This window comes from Danio rerio, chromosome 17 (assembly GCF_052040795.2).
Source record: "Danio rerio strain M-AB ecotype USA chromosome 17, GRCz13ab, whole genome shotgun sequence".
Lineage (NCBI taxonomy): Eukaryota > Metazoa > Chordata > Actinopteri > Cypriniformes > Danionidae > Danio > Danio rerio.
Genome location: NC_141037.1, coordinates 41812286 through 41829156, shown reverse-complemented (window position 1 = coordinate 41829156; position 16871 = coordinate 41812286).

Genomic DNA, 16871 nt, shown 5'->3' with positions numbered 1-16871 from the left:
GGGTGCCCCCTGGCCCTCCACCTAGGGGCCTAAGACCCCAGCAAGCTACACAGGGGTCCAATTATCTCCCTGGACTTGAAGTAAAGGCCCCAGGGTGCCCACTGGCCCTCCACCTAGGGGCCTAAGACTCCAGCAAGCTACCCAGGGGTCCACAACTCTCCCTGGACTTGCAGTAGAGGCCCCAGGGTGCCCCCTGGCCCTCCACCTAAGGACCTCTGACCCCAGCAAGCTACAAAGGGGTCCACCTCTCTCCCTGGACTTGCGTTAGAGGCCCTAGGGTACCCCCTTGCCCTCCACCTATGGGCTTCAGACCTAATCAAGCTACCTAGGGATCCACCTCTTTCCCTTGACTTGCAGTATAGGCCCCAGGGTGCCCCTTGCCCTCCACCTAGCGGCCTCTTACCCCAGGAAGCTACCCAGGGGTCCACCTTTCTCCCTGGACTTGAAGTATAGGCCCCAGGATGCCCACTGGCCCTCCAGCTAGGGGCCTAAGACCCCAGCAAGCTACACAGGGATCCACAACTCTCCCTTGACTTGCAGTAGAGGCCCCAGGGTGCCCCTTAGCCCTCCACCTAGGGGCCTCTGACCCCAGAAAGCTAGCCAGGGGTCCACCTATCTCCCTGGACTTGAAGTATAGGCTCCAGGGTGCCCACTTGCCCTCTAGCTAGGGGCCTAAGACCCCAGCAAGCTACCCAGGGGTCTACAACTCTTCCTGGACTTGCAGTAGAGGCCCCAGGGTGCCCCTTAGCCCTCCAACTAGGGGCCTCTGACCCCAGCAAGCTACCCAGGGGTCCACAACTCTCCCTGGACTTGCAGTAAAGGCCCCTGGGTGCCCCCTGGCCCTCCACCTAGGGGCCTAAGATCCCAGCAAGCTACCCAGGGGTCCACCTCTCTCTCTTGACTTGCAGTAGAGGCCCCAGGGTGCCCCTTGGCCCTCCACCTAGGGGCCTAAGACATCAGCAAGCTACGCAGGGGTCCACATCTCTCCCTGGACTTGCAGTATAGGCCCCAGGGTGCCCCCTGGCCCTCCACCTAAGGGCCTAAGACCCCAGCAAGCTACCCAGGGGTCCACAACTCTCCCTGAACTTGCAGTAGAGGCCCCAGGGTGCCCCCTGGCCCTCCACCTAGGGGCCTCTGACCCCAGCAAGCTACCCAGAGGTCCACCTCTCTCCCTGGACTTGCAGTAGAGGCCCTAGGGTACCTCCTGGCCTTACACCTAGGGGCCTCTGACCCCAGCAAGCTACCCAGGGGTCCACAACTCTCCCTGGACTTGCAGTATAGGACCCAGGGTGCCCCCTTGCCCTCCACTTAGGGGCCTCTGACCCCAGAAAGCTACCCTGGGGTCCACCTCTCTCCCTGGACTTGCGTTAGAGGCCCTAGGGTACCCCCTTGCCCTTCACCTATGGGCTTGAGACCTCATCAAGCTACCCAGGGATCCAACTCTCTCCCTGGACTTGCAGTAAGGGCCCTAGGGTACCTCCTGGCCGTCCACCTAGGGGCCTCTGACCCCAGCAAGCTACCCAGGGATCCACCTCTCTCCCTGGACTTGCAGGATAGGCCCCATGGTGCCCCCTGGCCCCTCCACCTAGGGGCCTCTGACCACAGCAAGCTAACCAGGGGTCCACCTCTCTCCCTGGACTTGCAGAATAGGGCCCAGAGTGCCCCCTGGCCCACCACTTACGGGCGTCTGACACCAGCAAGCTACCAAGGGGTCCACCTCTCTCCCAGGAATTGCAGTATAGGCCCAAGGGTGCCCCCTGACCTTCTACCTAGGTTCTTCTTATCCCAGCAAGCTACCCAGGGGTCCACTTCTCTCCCTGGACTTGCATAAGAGGCCCCAGGGTGCCCACTGGCCTTCCACTTAGGGGCCTCTGACCCCTGCAAGCTACCCAGGGGTTCACATCTCTCCCTAGACTTGCAATAGAGGCCCAAGGGTGCCCCCTGGCCCTCCACCCAGGGTCCTCTAACCCCAGCAATCTACCAAGGGGTCCACAACTCTCCCAGGAATTGCAGTAGAGGCCCTTGGGTAGCCCCTGGCCCTCCACCTAGGGGCCTAAGATCCCAGCAAGCTACCCAGGTGTCCACCTCTCTCCCTTGACTTGAAGTATAGGCACCAAGGTGCCCCCTGGCCCTCCACCTAGGGGCCTAAGTTCCCAGCAAGCTACCCAGAGGTCCACCTCTCTGCCTTGACTTGAAGTATAGGCCCCATGGTGCCCGCTGGCACTCCACCTAGGGGCCTCTGACCCCAGCAAGCTACCCAGGGGTCCACAACTCTCCCTAGACTTGCAGTGGAGGCCCAATGGTGCCCCCTGGCCCTCCACCTAGGGTCCTCAGACGCTAGGAATATAACAAGGGGTCCACAACTATCCCTGGACTTGCACTAGAGGCCCCAGGGTGCCCCCTGGCCCTCCACCTAAGGGCCTCCTACCCCAGCTAGCTACCCAGGGGTCCACCTCTCTCCCTGGACTTGCAGTAGAGGCCATAGGGTATCCCCTGGCCCTCCACCTAGGGGCTTTATTCCACAGCCAGCTACCCAGGAATCCACCTCTCTCCCTGGACTTGCAGTAGAGGCCCCAGGGTGCCCGCTGGCCCTCTACCTAGGGGCCTCTGACCCCAGCAAGCTACCCAGGGGTCCACCTCTCTCCCTGGACTTACAGGATAATCCCAAGGGTGCCCCTTGGCCCTCAACCTAGTTGCCTCTGACCCCAGCAAGCTACCCAGGGGTCCACCTCTCTCCCTGGACCTGAAGCATAGGCCTCAGGGTGCAACTTGGCCCTCCACCTAGGGGCCTAAGACCCCAGCAAGCTACCCAGGGGTCCACATCGTTGCCTGGACCTGCATTAGAGGCCCTAGGGTACCTCTTGGCCCTCCACCAAGGGGCCTATGACCCCAGCAAGCTACCCAGGGGTCCACAACTCTCCCTGGACTTGCAGTAGAGGAGCCAGGTTGCCACCTTGCCCTCCACCTAGGGTCCTCTGACCCCAGCAAGCTACCCAGGGGTCCACCTGTCTCCCTGGACTTGCAGGATAGGCCCCAGGGTGCCCCCCTGGCCCTCCACCTAGTTGCCTCTGACCTCAGCAAGCTACCCAGGGGTCCAACTCTCTACCTGGACTTGCAGTAGGGGCCCTAGGATACCTCCTGGCCCTCCACCTAGGGGCCTTTGATCCCTGCAAGCTACCCAGGGGTCCACCTTTCTCCATGGACTTGCAGTAGAGGCCCCTGGTTGCCCTTTTTCCCTCCACCTAGGGGCCTCTGACCCCAGCAAGCTACCCAAGGGTCCACATCTCTCCCTGGACTTGCAGTAGAGGCCCCAGGGTGGCCCCTGGCACTCCACCTTTTGGCCTCTGATCCCAGCAAGCTACCAATGGGTCCACAACTCTCCCTGGACTTGCAGTAGAGGCCCCAGGGTGCCTCCTGGCCCTCCACCAAGGGGCTTTTGACCCCAGCAAGCTACCCAGGTGTTCTCCTCTCTCCCTGGTCTTGCAGTAGAGGCCCTAGGGTACCCCCTGGCCCTCCACCTATGGGCTTCAGACCTCTGCAAGCTACCCAGGGGACCACTTCTCTCCCTGGACTTGCAGTATAGGCCCCAGGGTGCCCCCTGGCCCTCCACCTAGCGGACTCTGACCCCAGCAAGCTACCAAGGGGTCCAAAACTCTCCCTGGACTTGCAGTAGAGACCCCAGGGTGCCCCCTTGGCCCTCCACCTACGGTCCTCAGACCCTAGGAATCTACCAAGGAGTCCACAACTATCCCTGGACTTGCACTAGAGGCCCCTGGCCCTCCACGTAAGGGCCTCTGAACCCAACTAGCTACCCAGGGGTCCAACTCTCCCCCTGTACTTGCAGTAGAGGCCCAAGGGTGCCCCTTTTCCCTCCACCTAGGGGCCTCTGACATCAGCAAGCTACCCAGGGGTCTACCTCTCTCCCTGGACTTGCAGTAGAGGCCCCAGGGTGCCCCCTGGCCCTCCACCTAGGGGCCTCTGAACCCAGCAAGCTACCCAGGGGTCCACCTCTCTCCCTGGACTTACAGTAGAGGCCCCAGGGTGCCCCCTGGCCCTCCACCTAGGGGCCTAAGACCCCAGCAAGCTACACAGGGGTCCAATTATCTCCCTGGACTTGAAGTAGAGGCCCCAGGGTGCCCACTGGCCCTCCACCTAGGGGCCTAAGACTCCAGCAAGCTACCCAGGGGTCCACAACTCTCCCTGGACTTGCAGTAGAGGCCCCAGGGTGCCCCCTGGCCCTCCACCTAAGGACCTCTGACCCCAGCAAGCTACAAAGGGGTCCACCTCTCTCCCTGGACTTGCGTTAGAGGCCCTAGGGTACCCCCTTGCCCTCCACCTATGGGCTTCAGACCTAATCAAGCTACCTAGGGATCCACCTCTTTCCCTTGACTTGCAGTATAGGCCCCAGGGTGCCCCTTGCCCTCCACCTAGCGGCCTCTTACCCCAGGAAGCTACCCAGGGGTCCACCTTTCTCCCTGGACTTGAAGTATAGGCCCCAGGATGCCCACTGGCCCTCCAGCTAGGGGCCTAAGACCCCAGCAAGCTACACAGGGATCCACAACTCTCCCTTGACTTGCAGTAGAGGCCCCAGGGTGCCCCTTAGCCCTCCACCTAGGGGCCTCTGACCCCAGAAAGCTAGCCAGGGGTCCACCTTTCTCCCTGGACTTGAAGTATAGGCTCCAGGGTGCCCACTTGCCCTCTAGCTAGGGGCCTAAGACCCCAGCAAGCTACCCAGGGGTCTACAACTCTTCCTGGACTTGCAGTAGAGGCCCCAGGGTGCCCCTTAGCCCTCCAACTAGGGGCCTCTGACCCCAGCAAGCTACCCAGGGGTCCACAACTCTCCCTGGACTTGCAGTAAAGGCCCCTGGGTGCCCCCTGGCCCTCCACCTAGGGGCCTAAGATCCCAGCAAGCTACCCAGGGGTCCACCTCTCTCTCTTGACTTGCAGTAGAGGCCCCAGGGTGCCCCTTGGCCCTCCACCTAGGGGCCTAAGACATCAGCAAGCTACCCAGGGGTCCACATCTCTCCCTGGACTTGCAGTATAGGCCCCAGGGTGCCCCCTGGCCCTCCACCTAAGGGCCTAAGACCCCAGCAAGCTACCCAGGGGTCCACAACTCTCCCTGAACTTGCAGTAGAGGCCCCAGGGTGCCCCCTGGCCCTCCACCTAGGGGCCTCTGACCCCAGCAAGCTACCCAGAGGTCCACCTCTCTCCCTGGACTTGCAGTAGAGGCCCTAGGGTACCTCCTGGCCTTACACCTAGGGGCCTCTGACCCCAGCAAGCTACCCAGGGGTCCACAACTCTCCCTGGACTTGCAGTATAGGACCCAGGGTGCCCCCTTGCCCTCCACTTAGGGGCCTCTGACCCCAGAAAGCTACCCTGGGGTCCACCTCTCTCCCTGGACTTGCGTTAGAGGCCCTAGGGTACCCCCTTGCCCTTCACCTATGGGCTTGAGACCTCATCAAGCTACCCAGGGATCCAACTCTCTCCCTGGACTTGCAGTAAGGGCCCTAGGGTACCTCCTGGCCGTCCACCTAGGGGCCTCTGACCCCAGCAAGCTACCCAGGGATCCACCTCTCTCCCTGGACTTGCAGGATAGGCCCCATGGTGCCCCCTGGCCCCTCCACCTAGGGGCCTCTGACCACAGCAAGCTAACCAGGGGTCCACCTCTCTCCCTGGACTTGCAGAATAGGGCCCAGAGTGCCCCCTGGCCCACCACTTACGGGCGTCTGACACCAGCAAGCTACCAAGGGGTCCACCTCTCTCCCAGGAATTGCAGTATAGGCCCAAGGGTGCCCCCTGACCTTCTACGTAGGTTCTTCTTATCCCAGCAAGCTACCCAGGGGTCCACTTCTCTCCCTGGACTTGCATAAGAGGCCCCAGGGTGCCCACTGGCCTTCCACTTAGGGGCCTCTGACCCCTGCAAGCTACCCAGGGGTTCACATCTCTCCCTAGACTTGCAATAGAGGCCCAAGGGTGCCCCCTGGCCTTCCACCCAGGGTCCTCTAACCCCAGCAATCTACCAAGGGGTCCACAACTCTCCCTGGAATTGCAGTAGAGGCCCTTGGGTAGCCCCTGGCCCTCCACCTAGGGGCCTAAGATCCCAGCAAGCTACCCAGGTGTCCACCTCTCTCCCTTGACTTGAAGTATAGGCACCAAGGTGCCCCCTGGCCCTCCACCTAGGGGCCTAAGTTCCCAGCAAGCTACCCAGAGGTCCACCTCTCTGCCTTGACTTGAAGTATAGGCCCCATGGTGCCCGCTGGCACTCCACCTAGGGGCCTCTGACCCCAGCAAGCTACCCAGGGGTCCACAACTCTCCCTAGACTTGCAGTGGAGGCCCAATGGTGCCCCCTGGCCCTCCACCTAGGGTCCTCAGACGCTAGGAATATAACAAGGGGTCCACAACTATCCCTGGACTTGCACTAGAGGCCCCAGGGTGCCCCCTGGCCCTCCACCTAAGGGCCTCCTACCCCAGCTAGCTACCCAGGGGTCCACCTCTCTCCCTTGACTTGCAGTAGAGGCCATAGGGTATCCCCTGGCCCTCCACCTAGGGGCTTTATTCCACAGCCAGCTACCCAGGAATCCACCTCTCTCCCTGGACTTGCAGTAGAGGCCCCAGGGTGCCCGCTGGCCCTCTACCTAGGGGCCTCTGACCCCAGCAAGCTACCCAGGGGTCCACCTCTCTCCCTGGACTTACAGGATAATCCCAAGGGTGCCCCTTGGCCCTCAACCTAGTTGCCTCTGACCCCAGCAAGCTACCCAGGGGTCCACCTCTCTCCCTGGACCTGAAGCATAGGCCTCAGGGTGCAACTTGGCCCTCCACCTAGGGGCCTAAGACCCCAGCAAGCTACCCAGGGGTCCACATCGTTGCCTGGACCTGCAGTAGAGGCCCTAGGGTACCTCTTGGCCCTCCACCAAGGGGCCTATGACCCCAGCAAGCTACCCAGGGGTCCACAACTCTCCCTGGACTTGCAGTAGAGGAGCCAGGTTGCCACCTTGCCCTCCACCTAGGGTCCTCTGACCCCAGCAAGCTACCCAGGGGTCCACCTGTCTCCCTGGACTTGCAGGATAGGCCCCAGGGTGCCCCCCTGGCACTCCACCTTTTGGCCTCTGATCCCAGCAAGCTACCAATGGGTCCACAACTCTCCCTGGACTTGCAGTAGAGGCCCCAGGGTGCCTCCTGGCCCTCCACCAAGGGGCTTTTGACCCCAGCAAGCTACCCAGGTGTTCTCCTCTCTCCCTGGTCTTGCAGTAGAGGCCCTAGGGTACCCCCTGGCCCTCCACCTATGGGCTTCAGACCTCTGCAAGCTACCCAGGGGACCACTTCTCTCCCTGGACTTGCAGTATAGGCCCCAGGGTGCCCCCTGGCCCTCCACCTAGCGGACTCTGACCCCAGCAAGCTACCAAGGGGTCCAAAACTCTCCCTGGACTTGCAGTAGAGACCCCAGGGTGCCCCCTTGGCCCTCCACCTACGGTCCTCAGACCCTAGGAATCTACCAAGGAGTCCACAACTATCCCTGGACTTGCACTAGAGGCCCCTGGCCCTCCACGTAAGGGCCTCTGACCCCAACTAGCTACCCAGGGGTCCAACTCTCTCCCTGTACTTGCAGTAGAGGCCCAAGGGTGCCCCTTTTCCCTCCACCTAGGGGCCTCTGACATCAGCAAGCTACCCAGGGGTCTACCTCTCTCCCTGGACTTGCAGTAGAGGCCCCAGGGTGCCCCCTGGCCCTCCACCTAGGGGCCTAAGACCCCAGCAAGCTACACAGGGGTCCAATTATCTCCAATTATCCCCCTGGCCCCCCACCTAGGCGCTTCTGACCCCAGCAAGCTACCCAGGGGTCCACAACTCTCCCTGGACTTTCAGTAGATGCCACAGGGTGCCCCCTGGCCCTCCACCTAGGGGCATCTGACCCCAGAGATCTAATCACGGGTCCACCTTTCTCCCTGGACTTGAAGTAGAGGCCCCAGGGTGCCCACTGGCCCTCCAACTAGGGGCCTAAGACCCCAGCAAGCTACCCAGGGGTCCACAACTCTCCCTGGACTTGCAGTAGAGGCCCCAGGGTGCCCACTTGGCCCTCCACCTAGGGTCCTCAGACCCGAGGAATCTATCAAGGAGTCCACAACTATCCCTGGACTTGCACTAGAGGCCCCAGGGTGCCCCCTGGCCCTCCACCTAAGAACCTCTGACCCCAGCTAGCTACCCAGGGGTCCACCTCTCTCCCTGGACTTGCAGTAGAGGCCCCAGGGTTCCCCTTGGCCCTCCACCTAGGGGCCTCTGACATCAGCAAGCTACCCAGGGGTCCACATCTCTCCCTGGACTTGCAGTATAGGCCCCAGGGTGCCCCCTGGCCCTCCACCTAGGGGCTTAGGACCCCAGCAAGCTACCCAGGGGTCCACCTCTCTCCCTGGATTTGCAGTAGAGGCCCCAGGGTGCCCCCTGGCCCTCCACCTAGGGGCCTAAGACCCCAGCAAGCTACACAGGGGTCCAATTATCTCCCTGGACTGGCATTATAGGCCTCAGGGTGCCCCTTGGTCCTCCACCTAGGGGCTTCTGACCCCAGCAAGCTACCAAGGGGTCCACAACTCTCCCTGGACTTTCAGTAGATTCCCCAGGGTGCCCCCTGGCCCTCCACCTAGGGGCATCTGACCCCAGAGAGCTAATCAGGGGTCCACCTTTCTCCCTGGACTTGACGTAGAGGCCCCAGGGTGCCCACTGGCCCTCCACCTAGGGGCCTAAAACCCCAGCAAGCTACCCAGGGGTCCACCTTTCTCCCTGGACTTGAAGTAGAGGCCCCAGGGTGCCCCCTTGCCCTGCAACCAGGGGCCTCTGACCCCAGAAAGCTACCCAGGGGTCCACCTCTCTCCCTGGACTTGCAGTATATGCCCCAGGAAGCCCCCTGGCCCACCGACTATGGGCTTCTGACCCCAGCAAGCTACCCAGGGGTCCACCTCTCTCCCTGGACTTGCAGTAGAGGCCCCAAGGTGCTCCTTGGCCTTCCACCTAGTGGCCTCTGACCTCAGCAAGCTACCTGGGGGTCCAGCTCTCTCCCTGGACTTGCAGTAGAGGCCCCTGGAAGCCCCTTGGCCCTCCTTCTAGGGGCCTCTGACCCTAGTAAGCTACCCAGGAGTCCATCTCTCTTCCTGGACTTGTAGTAAAGGCCCCAGGGTGTCCCCCGGCCCTCCACCTACGGGCCTCTGACCCCAGCAAGCTACTCAGGGGTCCACCTCTCTCCCTTGACTTGAAGTGTAGGACCCAGGATGCCCCCTGGCCCTCAACCTAGGGGCCTAGGACCTTAGCAAGCTACCCTGGGGTCCACCTCTCTCCCTGGACTTGCAGTAGAGGCCCCAGGGTGCCCCCTGGCCCTCCACCTAGGGGCCTCCGACCCCAGCAAGCTACCCAGGGGTCCACCTCTTTCCCTAGACGTGCAGGAGAGGCCCCAGGGTGTCCCAAGGCCCTCCACCTAGGGGCCTCTGACCCCAGCAAGCTACCCGGGGGTCCAGCTTTCTCCCTGGACTTGTAGTAGAGGCCCCAGGGTGCCCCCTGGCCCTCCACCGAGGGGCTTCTGAGCCCAACAAGCCACCCAGGGGTCCACCTCTCTCCCTGGACTTGAAGGATAATCCCAAGGGTGCCCCTTGGCCCTCCACCTAGTTGCCTATGACCCCATCAAGCTACCCAGGGGTCCACCTGTCTCCCTGGACTTTAAGCATAGGCCCCAGGGTGCAACTTGGCCCTCCACCTAGGGGCCTAAGACCCCAGCAAGATATCCAAGGGTCCACATCTCTGCCTGGACTTCCAGTAGAGGCCCTGGGGTACCTTTTGGCCCTCCACCTAGGGGCCTCTAACCACATCAAAGTACCCAAGGGTCCACAAGTCTCCCTGGAATTGCAGTAGAGGACCGAGGGTGCCCCCTTGCCCTCCACCTAGGGTCCTCTGACCCCAACAAGCTACCAAGGGGTCCAACTTTCTTTCTGGACTTAAAGTATAGGCCCCAGGGTGCCCATTGGCCCTCCACCTAGGGGCCTAAGACCCCAGCCAGCTACCCAGGGGTCCACCTCTCTCCCTGGACTTGCAGTATAGGCCCCAGGGTGCCCCTTGGCCCTCCACCTAGGGGGCCTCTTACACCAGCAAGCTACCCAGGTGTCCACCTCTCTCCCTGGACTTGCAGTATAGGCCCCAGGGTGCCCCCTTGCCCTGCACCTAGGGGCCTCTGACCCCAGCAAGCTACCCAGGGGTCCAAATCTCTCCCTTGACTTGCAGTAGAGGCCCCAGGGTGCCCCCTTGCCCTGCATCTAGGGGCCTAAAACCTCAGCAATCTACCCAGGGGATCCACCTCTCTCCATGTACTTGCAGTTTAGGCCCTAGGGTTCCCCTTGGCCCTCCACCTAGGGGCCTAAGACCCCAGCAAGCTACCCAGAGGTCCACAACTCTCCCTGGACTTGCAGTAGAGGCCCCAGGTTACCCCTTGGCCCTCCACCAAGGGGCCTCTGACCCCAGCTACCCAGGGGTCCACCTCTCTCCCTGGCCTTGCAGTATAGGCCCCAGGTTGCCCCCTGGCCCTCCACCTAGGGGCCTCTGACCCCAGCAAGCTACACAGGGGTCATCCTCTCTCCCTGGACTTGCGTTAGAGGCCCTAGGGTACCCCTTTGCCCTTCACCTATGGGCTTGAGACCTCATCAAGCTACCCAGGGATCCAACTCTCTCCCTGGACTTGCAGTAAGGGCCCTAGGGTACCTCCTGGCCGTCCACCTAGGGGCCTCTGACCCCAGCAAGCTACCCAGGGATCCACCTCTCTCCCTGGACTTGCAGGATAGGCCCCATGGTGCCCCCTGGCCCCTCCACCTAGGGGCCTCTGACCACAGCAAGCTAACCAGGGGTCCACCTCTCTCCCTGGACTTGCAGAATAGGGCCCAGAGTGCCCCCTGGCCCACCACTTACGGGCGTCTGACACCAGCAAGCTACCAAGGGGTCCACCTCTCTCCCAGGAATTGCAGTATAGGCCCAAGGGTGCCCCCTGACCTTCTACCTAGGTTCTTCTTATCCCAGCAAGCTACCCAGGGGTCCACTTCTCTCCCTGGACTTGCATAAGAGGCCCCAGGGTGCCCACTGGCCTTCCACTTAGGGGCCTCTGACCCCTGCAAGCTACCCAGGGGTTCACATCTCTCCCTAGACTTGCAATAGAGGCCCAAGGGTGCCCCCTGGCCCTCCACCCAGGGTCCTCTAACCCCAGCAATCTACCAAGGGGTCCACAACTCTCCCTGGAATTGCAGTAGAGGCCCTTGGGTAGCCCCTGGCCCTCCACCTAGGGGCCTAAGATCCCAGCAAGCTACCCAGGTGTCCACCTCTCTCCCTTGACTTGAAGTATAGGCACCAAGGTGCCCCCTGGCCCTCCACCTAGGGGCCTAAGTTCCCAGCAAGCTACCCAGAGGTCCACCTCTCTGCCTTGACTTGAAGTATAGGCCCCATGGTGCCCGCTGGCACTCCACCTAGGGGCCTCTGACCCCAGCAAGCTACCCAGGGGTCCACAACTCTCCCTAGACTTGCAGTGGAGGCCCAATGGTGCCCCCTGGCCCTCCACCTAGGGTCCTCAGACGCTAGGAATATAACAAGGGGTCCACAACTATCCCTGGACTTGCACTAGAGGCCCCAGGGTGCCCCCTGGCCCTCCACCTAAGGGCCTCCTACCCCAGCTAGCTACCCAGGGGTCCACCTCTCTCCCTTGACTTGCAGTAGAGGCCATAGGGTATCCCCTGGCCCTCCACCTAGGGGCTTTATTCCACAGCCAGCTACCCAGGAATCCACCTCTCTCCCTGGACTTGCAGTAGAGGCCCCAGGGTGCCCGCTGGCCCTCTACCTAGGGGCCTCTGACCCCAGCAAGCTACCCAGGGGTCCACCTCTCTCCCTGGACTTACAGGATAATCCCAAGGGTGCCCCTTGGCCCTCAACCTAGTTGCCTCTGACCCCAGCAAGCTACCCAGGGGTCCACCTCTCTCCCTGGACCTGAAGCATAGGCCTCAGGGTGCAACTTGGCCCTCCACCTAGGGGCCTAAGACCCCAGCAAGCTACCCAGGGGTCCACATCGTTGCCTGGACCTGCAGTAGAGGCCCTAGGGTACCTCTTGGCCCTCCACCAAGGGGCCTATGAACCCAGCAAGCTACCCAGGGGTCCACAACTCTCCCTGGACTTGCAGTAGAGGAGCCAGGTTGCCACCTTGCCCTCCACCTAGGGTCCTCTGACCCCAGCAAGCTACCCAGGGGTCCACCTGTCTCCCTGGACTTGCAGGATAGGCCCCAGGGTGCCCCCCTGGCACTCCACCTTTTGGCCTCTGATCCCAGCAAGCTACCAATGGGTCCACAACTCTCCCTGGACTTGCAGTAGAGGCCCCAGGGTGCCTCCTGGCCCTCCACCAAGGGGCTTTTGACCCCAGCAAGCTACCCAGGTGTTCTCCTCTCTCCCTGGTCTTGCAGTAGAGGCCCTAGGGTACCCCCTGGCCCTCCACCTATGGGCTTCAGACCTCTGCAAGCTACCCAGGGGACCACTTCTCTCCCTGGACTTGCAGTATAGGCCCCAGGGTGCCCCCTGGCCCTCCACCTAGCGGACTCTGACCCCAGCAAGCTACCAAGGGGTCCAAAACTCTCCCTGGACTTGCAGTAGAGACCCCAGGGTGCCCCCTTGGCCCTCCACCTACGGTCCTCAGACCCTAGGAATCTACCAAGGAGTCCACAACTATCCCTGGACTTGCACTAGAGGCCCCTGGCCCTCCACGTAAGGGCCTCTGACCCCAACTAGCTACCCAGGGGTCCAACTCTCTCCCTGTACTTGCAGTAGAGGCCCAAGGGTGCCCCTTTTCCCTCCACCTAGGGGCCTCTGACATCAGCAAGCTACCCAGGGGTCTACCTCTCTCCCTGGACTTGCAGTAGAGGCCCCAGGGTGCCCCCTGGCCCTCCACCTAGGGGCCTAAGACCCCAGCAAGCTACACAGGGGTCCAATTATCTCCAATTATCCCCCTGGCCCCCCACCTAGGCGCTTCTGACCCCAGCAAGCTACCCAGGGGTCCACAACTCTCCCTGGACTTTCAGTAGATGCCACAGGGTGCCCCCTGGCCCTCCACCTAGGGGCATCTGACCCCAGAGACCTAATCACGGGTCCACCTTTCTCCCTGGACTTGAAGTAGAGGCCCCAGGGTGCCCACTGGCCCTCCAACTAGGGGCCTAAGACCCCAGCAAGCTACCCAGGGGTCCACAACTCTCCCTGGACTTGCAGTAGAGGCCCCAGGGTGCCCACTTGGCCCTCCACCTAGGGTCCTCAGACCCGAGGAATCTATCAAGGAGTCCACAACTATCCCTGGACTTGCACTAGAGGCCCCAGGGTGCCCCCTGGCCCTCCACCTAAGAACCTCTGACCCCAGCTAGCTACCCAGGGGTCCACCTCTCTCCCTGGACTTGCAGTAGAGGCCCCAGGGTTCCCCTTGGCCCTCCACCTAGGGGCCTCTGACATCAGCAAGCTACCCAGGGGTCCACATCTCTCCCTGGACTTGCAGTATAGGCCCCAGGGTGCCCCCTGGCCCTCCACCTAGGGGCTTAGGACCCCAGCAAGCTACCCAGGGGTCCACCTCTCTCCCTGGATTTGCAGTAGAGGCCCCAGGGTGCCCCCTGGCCCTCCACCTAGGGGCCTAAGACCCCAGCAAGCTACACAGGGGTCCAATTATCTCCCTGGACTGGCATTATAGGCCTCAGGGTGCCCCTTGGTCCTCCACCTAGGGGCTTCTGACCCCAGCAAGCTACCAAGGGGTCCACAACTCTCCCTGGACTTTCAGTAGATTCCCCAGGGTGCCCCCTGGCCCTCCACCTAGGGGCATCTGACCCCAGAGAGCTAATCAGGGGTCCACCTTTCTCCCTGGACTTGACGTAGAGGCCCCAGGGTGCCCACTGGCCCTCCACCTAGGGGCCTAAAACCCCAGCAAGCTACCCAGGGGTCCACCTTTCTCCCTGGACTTGAAGTAGAGGCCCCAGGGTGCCCCCTTGCCCTGCAACCAGGGGCCTCTGACCCCAGAAAGCTACCCAGGGGTCCACCTCTCTCCCTGGACTTGCAGTATATGCCCCAGGAAGCCCCCTGGCCCACCGACTATGGGCTTCTGACCCCAGCAAGCTACCCAGGGGTCCACCTCTCTCCCTGGACTTGCAGTAGAGGCCCCAAGGTGCTCCTTGGCCTTCCACCTAGTGGCCTCTGACCTCAGCAAGCTACCTGGGGGTCCAGCTCTCTCCCTGGACTTGCAGTAGAGGCCCCTGGAAGCCCCTTGGCCCTCCTTCTAGGGGCCTCTGACCCTAGTAAGCTACCCAGGAGTCCATCTCTCTTCCTGGACTTGTAGTAAAGGCCCCAGGGTGTCCCCCGGCCCTCCACCTACGGGCCTCTGACCCCAGCAAGCTACTCAGGGGTCCACCTCTCTCCCTTGACTTGAAGTGTAGGACCCAGGATGCCCCCTGGCCCTCAACCTAGGGGCCTAGGACCTTAGCAAGCTACCCTGGGGTCCACCTTTCTCCCTGGACTTGCAGTAGAGGCCCCAGGGTGCCCCCTGGCCCTCCACCTAGGGGCCTCCGACCCCAGCAAGCTACCCAGGGGTCCACCTCTTTCCCTAGACGTGCAGGAGAGGCCCCAGGGTGTCCCAAGGCCCTCCACCTAGGGGCCTCTGACCCCAGCAAGCTACCCGGGGGTCCAGCTTTCTCCCTGGACTTGTAGTAGAGGCCCCAGGGTGCCCCCTGGCCCTCCACCGAGGGGCTTCTGAGCCCAACAAGCCACCCAGGGGTCCACCTCTCTCCCTGGACTTGAAGGATAATCCCAAGGGTGCCCCTTGGCCCTCCACCTAGTTGCCTATGACCCCATCAAGCTACCCAGGGGTCCACCTGTCTCCCTGGACTTTAAGCATAGGCCCCAGGGTGCAACTTGGCCCTCCACCTAGGGGCCTAAGACCCCAGCAAGATATCCAAGGGTCCACATCTCTGCCTGGACTTCCAGTAGAGGCCCTGGGGTACCTTTTGGCCCTCCACCTAGGGGCCTCTAACCACATCAAAGTACCCAAGGGTCCACAAGTCTCCCTGGAATTGCAGTAGAGGACCGAGGGTGCCCCCTTGCCCTCCACCTAGGGTCCTCTGACCCCAACAAGCTACCAAGGGGTCCAACTTTCTCCCTGGACTTAAAGTATAGGCCCCAGGGTGCCCATTGGCCCTCCACCTAGGGGCCTAAGACCCCAGCCAGCTACCCAGGGGTCCACCTCTCTCCCTGGACTTGCAGTATAGGCCCCAGGGTGCCCCTTGGCCCTCCACCTAGGGGGCCTCTTACACCAGCAAGCTACCCAGGTGTCCACCTCTCTCCCTGGACTTGCAGTATAGGCCCCAGGGTGCCCCCTTGCCCTGCACCTAGGGGCCTCTGACCCCAGCAAGCTACCCAGGGGTCCAAATCTCTCCCTTGACTTGCAGTAGAGGCCCCAGGGTGCCCCCTTGCCCTGCATCTAGGGGCCTAAAACCTCAGCAATCTACCCAGGGGATCCACCTCTCTCCATGTACTTGCAGTTTAGGCCCTAGGGTTCCCCTTGGCCCTCCACCTAGGGGCCTAAGACCCCAGCAAGCTACCCAGAGGTCCACAACTCTCCCTGGACTTGCAGTAGAGGCCCCAGGTTACCCCTTGGCCCTCCACCAAGGGGCCTCTGACCCCAGCTACCCAGGGGTCCACCTCTCTCCCTGGCCTTGCAGTATAGGCCCCAGGTTGCCCCCTGGCCCTCCATCTAGGGGCCTCTGACCCCAGCAAGCTACACAGGGGTCATCCTCTCTCCCTGGACTTGCGTTAGAGGCCCTAGGGTACCCCTTTGCCCTTCACCTATGGGCTTGAGACCTCATCAAGCTACCCAGGGATCCAACTCTCTCCCTGGACTTGCAGTTAGGGGCACTAGGGTACCTCCTGGCCCTCCACCTAGGGGCCTCTGACCCCAGCAAGCTACCCAGGGGTCCACCTCTCTCCCTGGACTTGCAGGATAGGCCCCATGGTGCCCCCTGGCCCCTCCACCTAGGGGCCTCTGACCCCAGCAAGCTAACCAGGGGTCTACCTCTCTCCCTGGACTTGCAGTATAGGCCCCAGGGTGCCCCCTAACCCACCACCTATGGGCTTCTGACACCAGCAAGCTACCAAGGGGTCCACCTCTCTCCCTGTACTAGCAGTATAGGCCCAAGGGTGCCCCCTGACCCTCCACCTACGTTCTTCTTACCCCAGCAAGCTACCCAGGGGTCCACCTCTCTCCCTGGACATGCAGAAGAGGCCCCAGGGTGCCCGCTGGCCCTCCACCTAGGGGCATCTGACCCCAGCAAGCTACCCAGGGCTCCACATCTCTAGCTAGACTTGCAGTATAGGCCCCAGGGTGCCCCCTGGCCCTCCAGCTAGGGGCCTCTGACCCCAGCAAGCTACCCAGGGGTCTACCTCTCTCTCTGGACTTGCAGTAGAGAACACAGGAATCCCCTTGGCCCTCCACCAAGGAGCCTCTGACACCAGCAAGCTACCCAGGGGCCCATCTCTCTCCCTGGACTTGCTGTAGAGGCCCCAGGGTGCCCGTTGGCCCTCCACCTAGGGGCCTCTGATACAAGAAAGCTCCCCAGGGGTTAACCTCTCTCCCAGGACTTGCAATAGAAAACCCAGGAAGCCCCCTGGCCCTCCACCAAGAAGCCTCTGACGCCAGCAAGCTACCCAGGGGCCCATCTCTCTCCCTGGACTTGCAGTAGAGAACCCAGGGTGCCCACTGGCCCTCCACCTAGGGGCCTCTGACCCCAGCAAGCTACCCAGGGGTCCACATCTCTCGCTAGACTTGCAGTAGAGGCCCAAGGGTGCCCCCTGG